The 12,489-nt window shown below is 42.6% G+C and overlaps 1 protein-coding gene across 1 annotated transcript in view; it reads left to right on the forward strand.

Moving 5' to 3' along the window:
• The window catches only part of npffr2a (neuropeptide FF receptor 2a), a 214,176-nt gene that overhangs the window by 31,817 nt on the left and 169,870 nt on the right, over positions 1–12,489 (forward strand). The gene's annotated exons all lie outside the window — the stretch shown is intronic.

The following is a 12,489-nucleotide window of genomic DNA, read 5'->3' on the forward strand; positions in this document are numbered from 1 at the left end:
TGCCGGCCCACCGGACTGCATGGTGGCGTCTGCCGGCCCACCGGACTGCATGGTGGCGCCGTAGGTTGCAGACCCACCGGAGATGATGGCGCCGTCTCTTGCAGACCCACTGGGGCGAGAAGTAGCTGTGCCTCCCCAGCTGCACTGCTACTCATAGCCCCTCCCCCAAGGGACGGATCCCAGACGTCCCCAGATAGGACCACAGACGACAGGGGTGGGAGGGAGAGGGCTTGAAAAGCGGCCAAACTTTTCTTCAGATTAGCCATTAAGTCCAAAACTTTGTTAAGCCTCTCCGCCATGGACATCTCTGCGAGATTCGAATTTGGCTGGATCATTATGTCAGAGTATGTAGGTGACGAACCCCAAGATGCAGAGAAGGCGGAAGGCATTGTGCGAGAAAACATGATTTAATTAAAACACTATGGCAAAACTACAAACGAAAGGGTAACAAAAGGCGCGCACAAGGCGGAGAACAAACTTGGCTATGAACTAAAATAGCACAGAGGCTAACTGTGGACAAGAAACCAAAAACACTTACTGTGACACGAAGGAACTAGGACATGAGCAGAGTGAAACAAAAGTAGACAGAGCTACAACGACAAGTATTAAGAACAACGACACGACAGGTAGGAACGACAATGATCCAGCAGTGACTGGAGGGTAGGGCAGGTATAAATAGCAGCTGGCTGATTGACACCAGGTGTGGCCAGGTGCCAATCAGCCACAGCTGAGGGGACACAGCACTCAGGGAGAAACAGGAAACAGAACCAAAACAAGAGCGCTGACAGGAAATACTACACACACACACGCACACACACACACACACACACACACACACACACACACACACAGAGGAAAAACTCAAAACATAACTAAACTGTCAGTGACAAACCTGACAGTTTTGTGCTCGTGCGTAACATTCGCTCGCATCCTGTGCATCTCCTGGGGGCAAAGCCCCCCTTGTCCTTAAAAGCTAGTGACGCCCCTGCTTTAACTTAACTTTAACTTTACACATACAAACTGTAGCACACAAAAAAGCACATTTAATAAAAAAAACGTTATTATGGTCTTACCTTTACTTATAAGTGCGGGAACAGTGGTGTTCGTGTTGGAGGAGTTGTGAATGAATGAAATATGAAATCCGTGCTGCAGTCTGCAGGTGTACCTAATGTTGTGTCCCTGCAGTCGTTCACGGCTCCTCCGGCGCGAGCAATGTTGTTTTTGCACTTTTTGGCTTCTTGTTAAGTGACTTTTTTTGGGTGGATTCGGTCTTGCACGTGGAGGGTTTGGGTGTGGGCTTTGGTTGGTGTGGCACTCTCGTCGGTGGGTGCAGTCTGCTGCGAAGGTGCCTTAAGCACCAGGAGGCGTGGTTATGCGTGCCTCAGCCAGTGCGTCTTCGCAGCAGTTTTATCATCGCTCAGCACAAGAAATACTTTACACACATACAGTTGTTGACAAAATACACTGTACATTATATACCTCAGCTAACTAAACTATGGAAATGTATAATATAGTTCATATAGCAATACGGTCTCACTGCACAGCAGGCCAGCAGTTAGCCGAGTCCGTCCATGTTGAGGCACTGAGTGACGTGCCTCGACTGGCTGCTGTTCACCGCACCGTCTCTTCTCAGTATTTGAACGGCAAATGTGAAAATTCATCGATTTTGAATAAAAATAATCTAAAACTGGTGAAGTTAAATGGAAAATAACTTTATAGTATAATCACTGGATACATATAACAATTTAATTATTTTTTTTTCTTTTTACATTTTTTTCTTTCCATGATGGCAGGTGAGGCCCTGCCTCACCTGCCATATATATATATCAGCACGTCACTGATATATATATATATATATATATATATATATATATATATATTTATTTATTTTTTTATTTATTTTTTATTTATTTTATATTTTGTCACATATATATATATATATATATATATATATATATATATATATATATATATATATATATATATATATATATATATATATATATATATATATATATAAAAAAATTTTTTAAATTTATTTTATATTTTGTCATATATATATACATATATATAATTTATTTTTTATTTATTTCATATTTTGTCACATATATATATATATATATATATATATATATATATATATATATATATATATATATATATATATATATATATATATATATATATATATGTGACAAAATATAAAATAAATAAAAAATACATCTAATAAATTGCGTTACCTACAAATATACAGTGCCCTCCAAAAGTATTGGAACAGTGAGTCCAATTTGTTTATTTTTGTTGTAGACTGAAAACATGTGGGTTTGACATCAAAAGATGAAAATGGGACAAGAGATCAACATTTCAGCTTTTATTTCCAGGTATTTACATCTGGATCTGATACACAACTTAGAAGATAGCACATTTTGTTTGAAACTACCCATTTTTCATCAAAGCAAAAGTATTGGAACATGTGACTGACAGGTGTGTTTTGTTGCCCAGGTGTCTCCCAATTGCATTGATTATTCAAACAATAAATAGCACTGAATGTCTGAGCTCAGTTTCAGATTGGGTAGGATAGGTTTTGCCTGTGCAGACTGCATTTAGAGGTGGAATCAACATGAAAAAGAGAGAGCAGTCTATGGGTGAAAAAGAAGCAATTGTGAATCTGAGAGAAGATGGACAATCAATCAGAGCCATTGCACAAACATTGGCCATAGCCAGTACAAGCATTTGGAATGTCCTCAAGAAGAAAGAAACCACTGGTGTACTAAGCAACAGACGTGGAACAGGTAAACCAAGGAAAACATCAGCACTTGATGACAGAAACATTGTGAGAGCTATAAAGAAAGACCCTAAAACAAACGTTAGTGACATCAGCAACAACCTTCAGAGGACAGGAGTGAAGGTATCACAATCTAATGTTGGCAGAAGACTTCATGAACAGAAGTACAGAGGCTACACCAGAAGATACAAACCATTCATTAGCAAGAAGAATAGGAAGGCCAGGCTGGAATTTGCCAAAAGGTACAGAGATGAGCCTCAAAAATTCTGGGAAAAAATTTTATGGACTGATGAGACAAAGATTAACTTCTTCCAAAGTGATGGAAAGGCGAAAGTTTGGAGAAAGAAAGGATCTGCTCATGATCCCAAACATACAAGCTCATCTGTGAAACATCATGTCATGGCTTGGGCTTGCATGGCTTCTTCTGGGACGGGCTCTTTCATCTTCATTGATGATGTAACACATGATGGCAGCAGCAAAATTAACTCAGAAGTCTACAGAAACATTTTGCCTGCTAATCTAAAGAAAGATGCAACCAAACTGATTGGGAGATCCTTTGTCATGCAGTAAGATAACGACCAAAACAACAAAGGAGTTGATCAGGGGCAAGAAGTGGAAGGTTTTAGACTGGCCAAGTCAGTCTCCAGACTTAAACCCAATAGAGCCTGCATTGTACCTGCTGAAGAGGAGACTGAAGAGAGTAACCCCCCAAAACAAACAACAACTGAAAGAGGCTGCGGTGAAAGCCTGGAAAAGCATCACTAAAGAAGAATGCAAAAGTTTGGTGATGTCAATGGCTCACAGGCTTGATGCAGTTATTGAAAGCAAAGGATTTGCAACTAAATATTAAGTCTTATTCACTTTAATCTATTTTAAGTTTATATGTTCCAATACTTTTGCTCACCTAAAAATGTTGTGTTCCACTACAATTAATGCTATCTTCTAAGTTGTGTATCAGATCCAGATGTAAATACCTGGAAATAAAAGTAGAAATGTTGATCTCTTGTCTCATATTCATCTTTTGATGTTAAACCCAAATGTTTTTAGTCTACAACAAAAATAAAGGAATTGGCCTCACTGTTCCAATACTTTTGGAGGGCACTGTATATAACAACATTTTCTTTTTTTTAAATGAATGGAATAAAGCAACTAAATCCACTTTTTTTCCCCCCAGTTGAAAAGTACGAAGCATTTCCGCCACAATCTGCTGCTGTGCAGTCCTGGTTCAGACATCCATCAATCAATCAATGTTTATTTATATAGCCCTAAATCACAAGTGTCTCAAAGGGCTGCACAAGCCACGACGACATCCTCGGTACAGAGCCCACATCAGGGCCTCGTTCAGAGGATTTAATTACAGCCATTATTGATATTTTTAGCCATACAGTTCAGGCGTTGACTGCTGATCCCAAACATGCAGCCAGGATCACAATCATTTGTGACAAAAGATGCGACCCACCTCTGCGTCCCAAACTCCGCCAGCACGATAATTAGTGTCAGAGCGCAGCCAGTCGTTGCCTTTTAACAAGCGCCGCGTCTGAACTGGAGGCAGTGGAAACGCCTTTCATGTTGTCCGTGCAGATGTCGGCGAACCTCCAGCCGAGCGGATGAGCCCAACTCAGGGATGTTCATGTAGCCGTTACGTTCGGCGGGGGAAGGAGACGACACAACGACTGGATAAAGCTCAACAGGTTTATTGAGCTTGATTATGTAGTTGAGTGTGTAATGGTGTATGAGGCAAAACGATGTGAGGAATTAAGAAATGAATTTTCTTTATTTAAACGGGGATAGCAGATGCATTCTATGTGTCATACTTGATCATTTCGCGATATTGCCATATTTTTGCTGAAAGGATTTAGTAGAGAACGACGACGATAAAGTTCGCAACTTTTGGTCGCTGATAAAAAAAAAAGCCTTGCCTGTACCGGAAGTAGCGTGACGTCACAAGTTGAAAGTCTCCTCACATTTCCCCATTGTTTACACCAGCAGCGAGAGCGATTGGGACCGAGAAAGCCACGATTACCCCATTAATTTGAGCCAGGATGAAAGATTCGTGGATGAGGAACGTGAGAGTGGACGTATCTTTTTTCGCTCTGACCGTAACTTAGGTACAAGGGCTCATTGGATTCCACACTCTCTCCTTTTTCTATTGTGGATCACGGATTTGTATTTCAAACCACCTCGGATACTATATCCTCTTGAAAATGAGAGTCGAGAACGCGAAATGGACATTCACAGTGACTTTTATCTCCACGACAATACATCGGTGAAGCACTTTAGCTACGGAGCTAACGTGATAGCATCGGGCTTAACTGCAGATAGAAACAAAATAAATAAATAAACTGACTGGAAGGATAGACAGAAACTCAACAATACTTTTAAACCACGGACCTGTAACCACACGGTTAATGCTTTCCAGCCTGGCGAAGCTTAAAGGGGAACATTATCACCAGACCTATGTAAGCGTCAATATATACCTTGATGTTGCAGAAAAAAGACCATATATGTTTTTAACCGATTTCCGAACTCTAAATGGGTGAATTTTGGCGAATTAAACACCTTTCTAATATTCGGTGATGATGTCACAACGTGGCGTCACATCGGGAAGCAATCCGCCATTTTCTCAAACACCGAGTCAAATCAGCTCTGTTATTTTCCGTTTTTTCGACTGTTTTCCGTACCTTGGAGACATCATGCCTCGTCGGTGTGTTGTCGGAGGGTGTAACAACACGAACAGGGACGGATTCAAGTTGCACCAGTGGCCCAAAGATGCGAAAGTGGCAAGAAATTGGACGTTTGTTCCGCACACTTTACCGACGAAAACTATGCTACGACAGAGATGGCAAGAATGTGTGGATATCCTGCGACACTCAAAGCAGATGCATTTCCAACGATAAAGTCAAAGAAATCTGCCGCCAGACCCCCATTGAATCTGCCGGAGTGTGTGAGCAATTCAGGGACAAAGGACCTCGGTAGCTCGGCAAGCAATGGTGGCAGTTTGTTCCTTCAGATGAGCGAGCTAAACCCCCTGGATGTCTTGGCTCACACCGTCCCTTATGCCACCGAAGATGATCAAGAGAAGAATATCGACCCTAGCTTCCCTGGCCTGCTGACATCAACTCCAAAACTGGACAGATCAGCTTTCAGGATGTCATGTCTGTATTATCATGTTTTGTTTTAAGTCATGTTTTGTTTAGTTTCTGTCTTTTCACTCCCTTGTCTGGTCACCATAGCAACCATTAGTTTTCACCTGTCACGTCACGCACCTGTTTCACGTCTTGAGTCACGCACCTGTTTTCGTTAATCATGTCCGTAGTATTTAAGTTCAGTGTTTTTCAGTTTAGCTTTCTGACGACCCCGCACCCCATACCACACTCCTCTATGATCCTGCTTCATGTCCCTTGTCACAGTAAGTTTTGGTTCCATGTTTATAGTCTTTTTGTTTTTCATAGTTTATTCTCCGCCATTGTGCGCGCTTTTTGTTTGATCTTTTTTTTAATAAATAAATCATGTACCTTGGTTCCCGTCTCGCCCGTGCCAATTTTCCGCTGCATCCCGGAAAAGCAAACTCCAAAGATCAAGTCTTGACACAGGAAAAGAGCGCGGATGAGGGTATGTCTACAGAATATATTAATTGATGAACATTGGGCTGTCTGCACTCTCAAAGTGCATGTTGTTGCCAAATGTATTTCATATGCTGTAAACCTAGTTCATAGTTGTTAGTTTCCTTTAATGCCAAACAAACACATACCAATCGTTGGTTAGAAGGCGATCGCCGAATTCGTCCTCGCTTTCTCCCGTGTCGCTGGCTGTCGTGTCGTTTTTGTCGGTTTCGCTTGCATACGGTTCAAACCGATATGGCTCAATAGCTTCAGTTTCTTCTTCAATTTCGTTTTCGCTACCTGCCTCCACACTACAACCATCCGTTTCAATACATGCGTAATCTGTTGAATCGCTTAAGCCGCTGAAATCCGAGTCTGAATCCGAGCTAATGTCGCTATAGCTTGCAGTTCTTTCCGCCATGTTTGTTTGTGTTGGCTTCACTATGTGACGTCACAGGAAAATGGACGGGTGGTTAAAATCAGGCACTTTGAAGCTTTTTTTAGGGATATTGCGTGATGGGTAAAATTTTGAAAAAAACTTCGAAAAATATAATAAGCCACTGGGAACTGATTTTTAATGGTTTTAACCATTCTGAAATTGTGATAATGTTCCCCTTTAAATGCTGAGCTGAAAGGGACAAAGAGCAGTCTTGCATAAGTGTCCTTAAACTCAAGATGTTCCAAGAGTTTATGGATTACAATAGCGATGGTGTCTTCGGTTGATCGGTTCTCCCGGTACGCAAACTGATATGGGTCAAGGGATGGTGGTATTGCCTTTTTAATCCGTTTCAATATCAGTCTCTCCATGCATTTGGCAGGTACGGAGGTGAGTGCTACAGGTCTGTAGTCATTTAGGCATGTTTGGGGATGGGAATTATTCAGGGCCAAGTCTGGTGTAATAAAAGAAGTTGTGATCCATTCAACACCCTTAGTAATGTGTCCTTCCAATTTAGGGGGGACAATTTAAGGGAGGCCCTTTTCTCCTCCAACTCCCTGAAGACGTACTTAAATGACTTCGGATTTTGGGTTAACGTCAGACCACTAAAAGCTTTTAGAAATCCTTAAAGACGCTTCTAAGGTAAGCTGTCCAAACAAAAATAGGCGAATGGTCTAACCATCTAATCCATCCATTTATACACCTACTAGGGTTGTACGGTATACCGGTACTAGTATAGTACCGCAATACTAATGAATCATATTCGGTACTAATGTAAACAAACGCCATGGGTGGATCTACACCTAACATCCACTGTAATGATACCAAGTACACGAGCGTATCTAGTCGATACTACTATGATTACATCAATATTTTTTTCGTATGTATATTATGTTTATAAACTCAGGAAATACGTCCCTGGACACATGAGGACTTTGCATATGACCAATGTATGATCCTGTAACTACTTAGTATCGGATTGATACCCACATTATTGGTATCATCCAAAACCAGGGATGTCCAATAATGGCTTTTTGACGATATCCGATATTCCGATATTGTCTAACTCTTTAATTACCGATACCGATATCAACAGATATATACAGTCGTGGAATTAACACATTATTATGCCTACTTTGGACAACCAGGTATGGTGAAGATAAGGTACTTTTTAAAAAATAATAATAAAATAATATAAATTAAAAACATTTTCTTGAATAAAAAAGAAAGTAATACAATATTCACATACTCCTCAGCCTTCCCGGTAAGGTCTATTCAGGTGTACTGGAGAGGAGGCTACGCCGGATAGTCGAACCTCGGATTCAGGAGGAACAGTGTGGTTTTCGTCCTGGTCGTGGAACTGTGGACCAGCTCTATACTCTCGGCAGGGTCCTTGAGGGTGCATGGGAGTTTGCCCAACCAGTCTACATGTGTTTTGTGGACTTGGAGAAGGCATTCGACCGTGTCCCTCGGGAAGTACTGTGGGGAGTGCTCAGAGAGTATGGGGTATCGGACTGTCTGATTGTGGCAGTCCGCTCCCTGTATGCTCAGTGCCAGAGCTTGGTCCGCATTGCCGGCAGTAAGTCGGACACGTTTCCAGTGAGGGTTGGACTCCGCCAAGGCTGCCCTTTGTCACCGATTCTGTTCATAACTTTTATGAACAGAATTTCAAGGCGCAGTCAAGGCGTTGAGGGGATCCGGTTTGGTGGCTGCAGGATTAGGTCTCTACTTTTTGCAGATGATGTGGTCCTGATGGCTTCATCTGGCCAGGATCTTCAGCTCTCACTGGATCGGTTCGCAGCCGAGTGTGAAGCGACTGGGATGAGAATCAGCACCTCCAAGTCCGAGTCCATGGTTCTCGCCCGGAAAAGGGTGGAGTGCCATCTCCGGGTTGGGGAGGAGACCCTGCCCCAAGTGGAGGAGTTCAAGTACTTAGGAGTCTTGTTCACGAGTGGGGGAAGAGTGGATCGTGAGATCGACAGGTGGATCGGTGCGGCATCTTCAGTAATGCGGACGCTGTATCGATCCGTTGTGGTGAAGAAGGAGCTGAGCCGGAAGGCAAAGCTCTCAATTTACCGGTCGATCTACGTTCCCATCCTCACCTATGGGCATGAGCTTTGGGTTATGACCAAAAGGACAAGATCACGGGTACAAGCGGCCGAAATGAGTTTCCTCCGCCGGGTGGCGGATCTCTCAATTAGAGATAGGGTGAGAAACTCTGCCATCCGGGGGGAGCTCAAAGTAAAGCCGCTGTTCCTCCACATCGAGAGGAGCCAGATGAGGTGGTTTGGGCATCTGGTCAGGATGCCACCCGAACGTCTCCCTAGGGAGGTGTTTAGGGCACGTCCAACCGGTAGGAGGCCACGGGGAAGACCCAGGACACGTTGGGAAGACTATGTCTCCCGGCTGGGCTGGGAACGCCTCAGGATACCTCGGGAGGAGCTGGACGAAGTGGCTGGGAAGAGGGAAGTCTGGGCTTCCCTGCTTAGGCTGCGACCCGACCTCGGATAAGCGGAAGAAGATGGATGGATGGATGGTAATACAATATAAAAACAGTTATATAGAAACTAGTAATTAATGAAAATGAGTAAAATTAACTGTTAAAGGTTCGTACTATTAGTGGACCAGCAGCACGCACAATCATGTGTGCTTACGGACTGTATCCCTTGCAGACTGTATTGATATATATTGATATATAATGTAGGAACCCGAATATTAATAACAGAAAGAAACAACCCTTTTGTGTGAATGAGTGTGAATGAGTGTAAATGGGGGAGGGAGGTTTTTTGGGTTGGTGCACATTTGTAAGTGTATCTTGTGTTTTTTATGTTGATTTAATAAAAAAACAAAAACAAAAAAAAAACGATACCGATAATTTCCGATATTAAATTTTTACGCATTTATCCACATCCCTATCCAAAACTAATGTAAAACATCCAAACAACAGAAGAATAAGTGATTATTACATTTTAGATAGTTGAAAGAGAAAATAAGCAGATATTAACAGTAAATGAACAAATATATTAATAATTCATTTTCTACCACTTGTCCTTCATAATTTTGAATCATTAATAGAAGGATAAATGACACAATATGTTATACTGCATATTTCAGCAGACTAATTAGTGTCATGATCCGTGGTAGGATCATGTTTTGTGTTATCGGTTTGTTTTGGACTCCTTTTAGTTCCTGGTTATGCACTTCCTGAGTTTAGTCACCATGGTTACTTATGATTTTCACCTGCCTTTTCGCGCACCTGTAGCTCATCAGAGACTCTATTTAGTTCTGCCTTTTCCGGTCACTCGGTGTGGATTCATTGTTTGCGTCACGTCTATGCCACGTAAGTTTTGTTTATACCATGTCCTAGTCCATGCTAAGTAATTAGCTTCATGTGTTTTAGGCACGCTTGCCTTTTTTTTGCCTGCATTTTGGTAGTTTAGATTTATTAAATTTTAATAAACCAAAGCCTACCTTCACGCTGTCGTCCGGAGCCGTCCATTGTTGCTTTGAGAGAACGAACCGCAGCAAGCTGCAACCCCCACGTGACAATTAGGAGTCTTTGTTTGCTTACTTACTTATAAAAGACAAGTTGTCTAGTATATTCACTATTTTATTTAAGGACACAATTGCAATAAGAAACATATGTTTAATGTACCGTAAGATTTGTTTGTTAAAATAAAGCCAATAATGAAATTTTTTGTGTTCCCCTTTATTTAGAAATGTATTATCGAAATACATTTTGGTACCGGTACCAAAATATTGGTATCGGGACAAACTTACCACCTACCTGTCTGTCCGTCTTTCCGTCCAGCCGTCTATCTATCTGTCTATATATACCTATTCATCTATCTTTTCAATCCTGAAACTGGCCATCAGCTCGTTGGGGGGATTTATGGTGTCCCTAAATCGAGAGCACAGCCCAGGAGGCAGCGCGTGACGCACCTGTTCCTCTCCCAGCCTGCCTGCTTTGTTCCGCTGAGCGAGCTGCCAAAAATCATTGTCACACAAGCCTGGCAGTTGTTGCCCCCGCAAGGCAGACAGCGACCCAACGGAGCGCTGGCTTCCTCTGTCGGGAGTCCACCTCCTGTCATGGCTCCACAGAGGGCTTCTTCACTGCAGGCCTTAGTATTGCAGCACGCAGCAAAGTGAACGGCGCCTACCTGCAGGGAGCGCATGTTAGCGTGGCGTCACGGATATCATTAAACATGTTCACATTAAAGGCCTACTGAAATGCGATTTTCTTATTTAAACGGGGATAGCAGGTCCATTCTATGTATCATACTTGATCATTTCGCGATATTGCCATGTTTTTGCTGAAAGGATTTAGTAGAGAACATCGACGATAAAGTTCGCAACTTTTGGTCGGTGATAAAAAAGCCTGTACCGGAAGTAGCAGACGAGTAGCGTGACGTCACAGGTTGTGGAGCTCCTCACATCTGCACATTGTTTACAATCATGGCCACCAGCAGCGAGAGCGATTCGGACCGAGAAAACGACGATTTCCCCATTAATTTGAGCGAGGATGAAAGATTCGTGGATGAGGAAAGTGAGAGTGAAGGACTAGAGGGCAGTGGGAGCGATTCAGATAGGGAAGATGCTGTGAGAGGCGGGTGGGACCTGATATTCAGCTGGGAATGACTAAAACAGTAAATAAACACAAGATATACTCTATTAGCCACAACACAACCAGGCTTATATTTAATATGCCACAAATTAATCCCGCATAACAAACACCTCCCCCCTCCCGTCCATATAACCCGCCAATACAACTCAAACACCTGCACAACACACTCAATCCCACAGCCCAAAGTACCGTTCACCTCCCCAAAGTTCATACAGCACATATAATTCCCCAAAGTCCCCAAAGTTACGTACGTGACATGCACATAGCGGCACGCACGTACGGGCAAGCGATCAAATGTTTGGAAGCCGCAGGTGCATGCGTACTCACGGTACCGCGTCTGCGTATCCAACTCAAAGTCCTCCTGGTAAGAGTCTCTGTTGTCCCAGCTCTCCACAGGCCAATGGTTAAGCTTTACTGTCATCTTCCAGGAATGTAAACAACGAAACACCGGCTGTGTTTGTGTTGCTGCAGTCGGCCGCAATACACCACTTCCCACCTACAGCTTTCTTCTTTGCTGTCTCCATTGTTCATTGAACAAATTGCAAAAGATTCACCAACACAGATATCCAGAATACTGTGGAATTTTGCGATGAAAACAGACGACTTAATAGCTGGCCACCATGCTGTCCCAAAATGTCCTCTACAATCCGTGACGTCACGTGCCGGGGTCATCATACCGAGACGTTTTCAGCAGGATATTTCGCGCAAAATTTAAAATTGCACTTTAGTAGGCTAACCCGGCCGTATTGGCATGTGTTGCAATGTTAAGATTTCATCATTGATATATAAACTATCAGACTGCGTGGTCGATAGTAGTGGCTTTCAGTAGGCCTTTAAATATTATTCACACAGTATAATACACTTTGTTAGTTTCAGACATGCTTTACAAGTTACATTAGCACAATTTGACCTGTGTGAAAAATGAGTATTGTTGGTCTCATTCCTTACCTTAGGTCAGTGTTGTTCAACCACTGTGCCGCGGCACACTGGTGTGCCGTGAGATGCAGCGTGGTGTGCCGTGGGAGATTATGTAATTTCACCT

This window comes from Nerophis lumbriciformis, linkage group LG20, assembly GCF_033978685.3.
Source record: "Nerophis lumbriciformis linkage group LG20, RoL_Nlum_v2.1, whole genome shotgun sequence".
NCBI lineage: Eukaryota > Metazoa > Chordata > Actinopteri > Syngnathiformes > Syngnathidae > Nerophis > Nerophis lumbriciformis.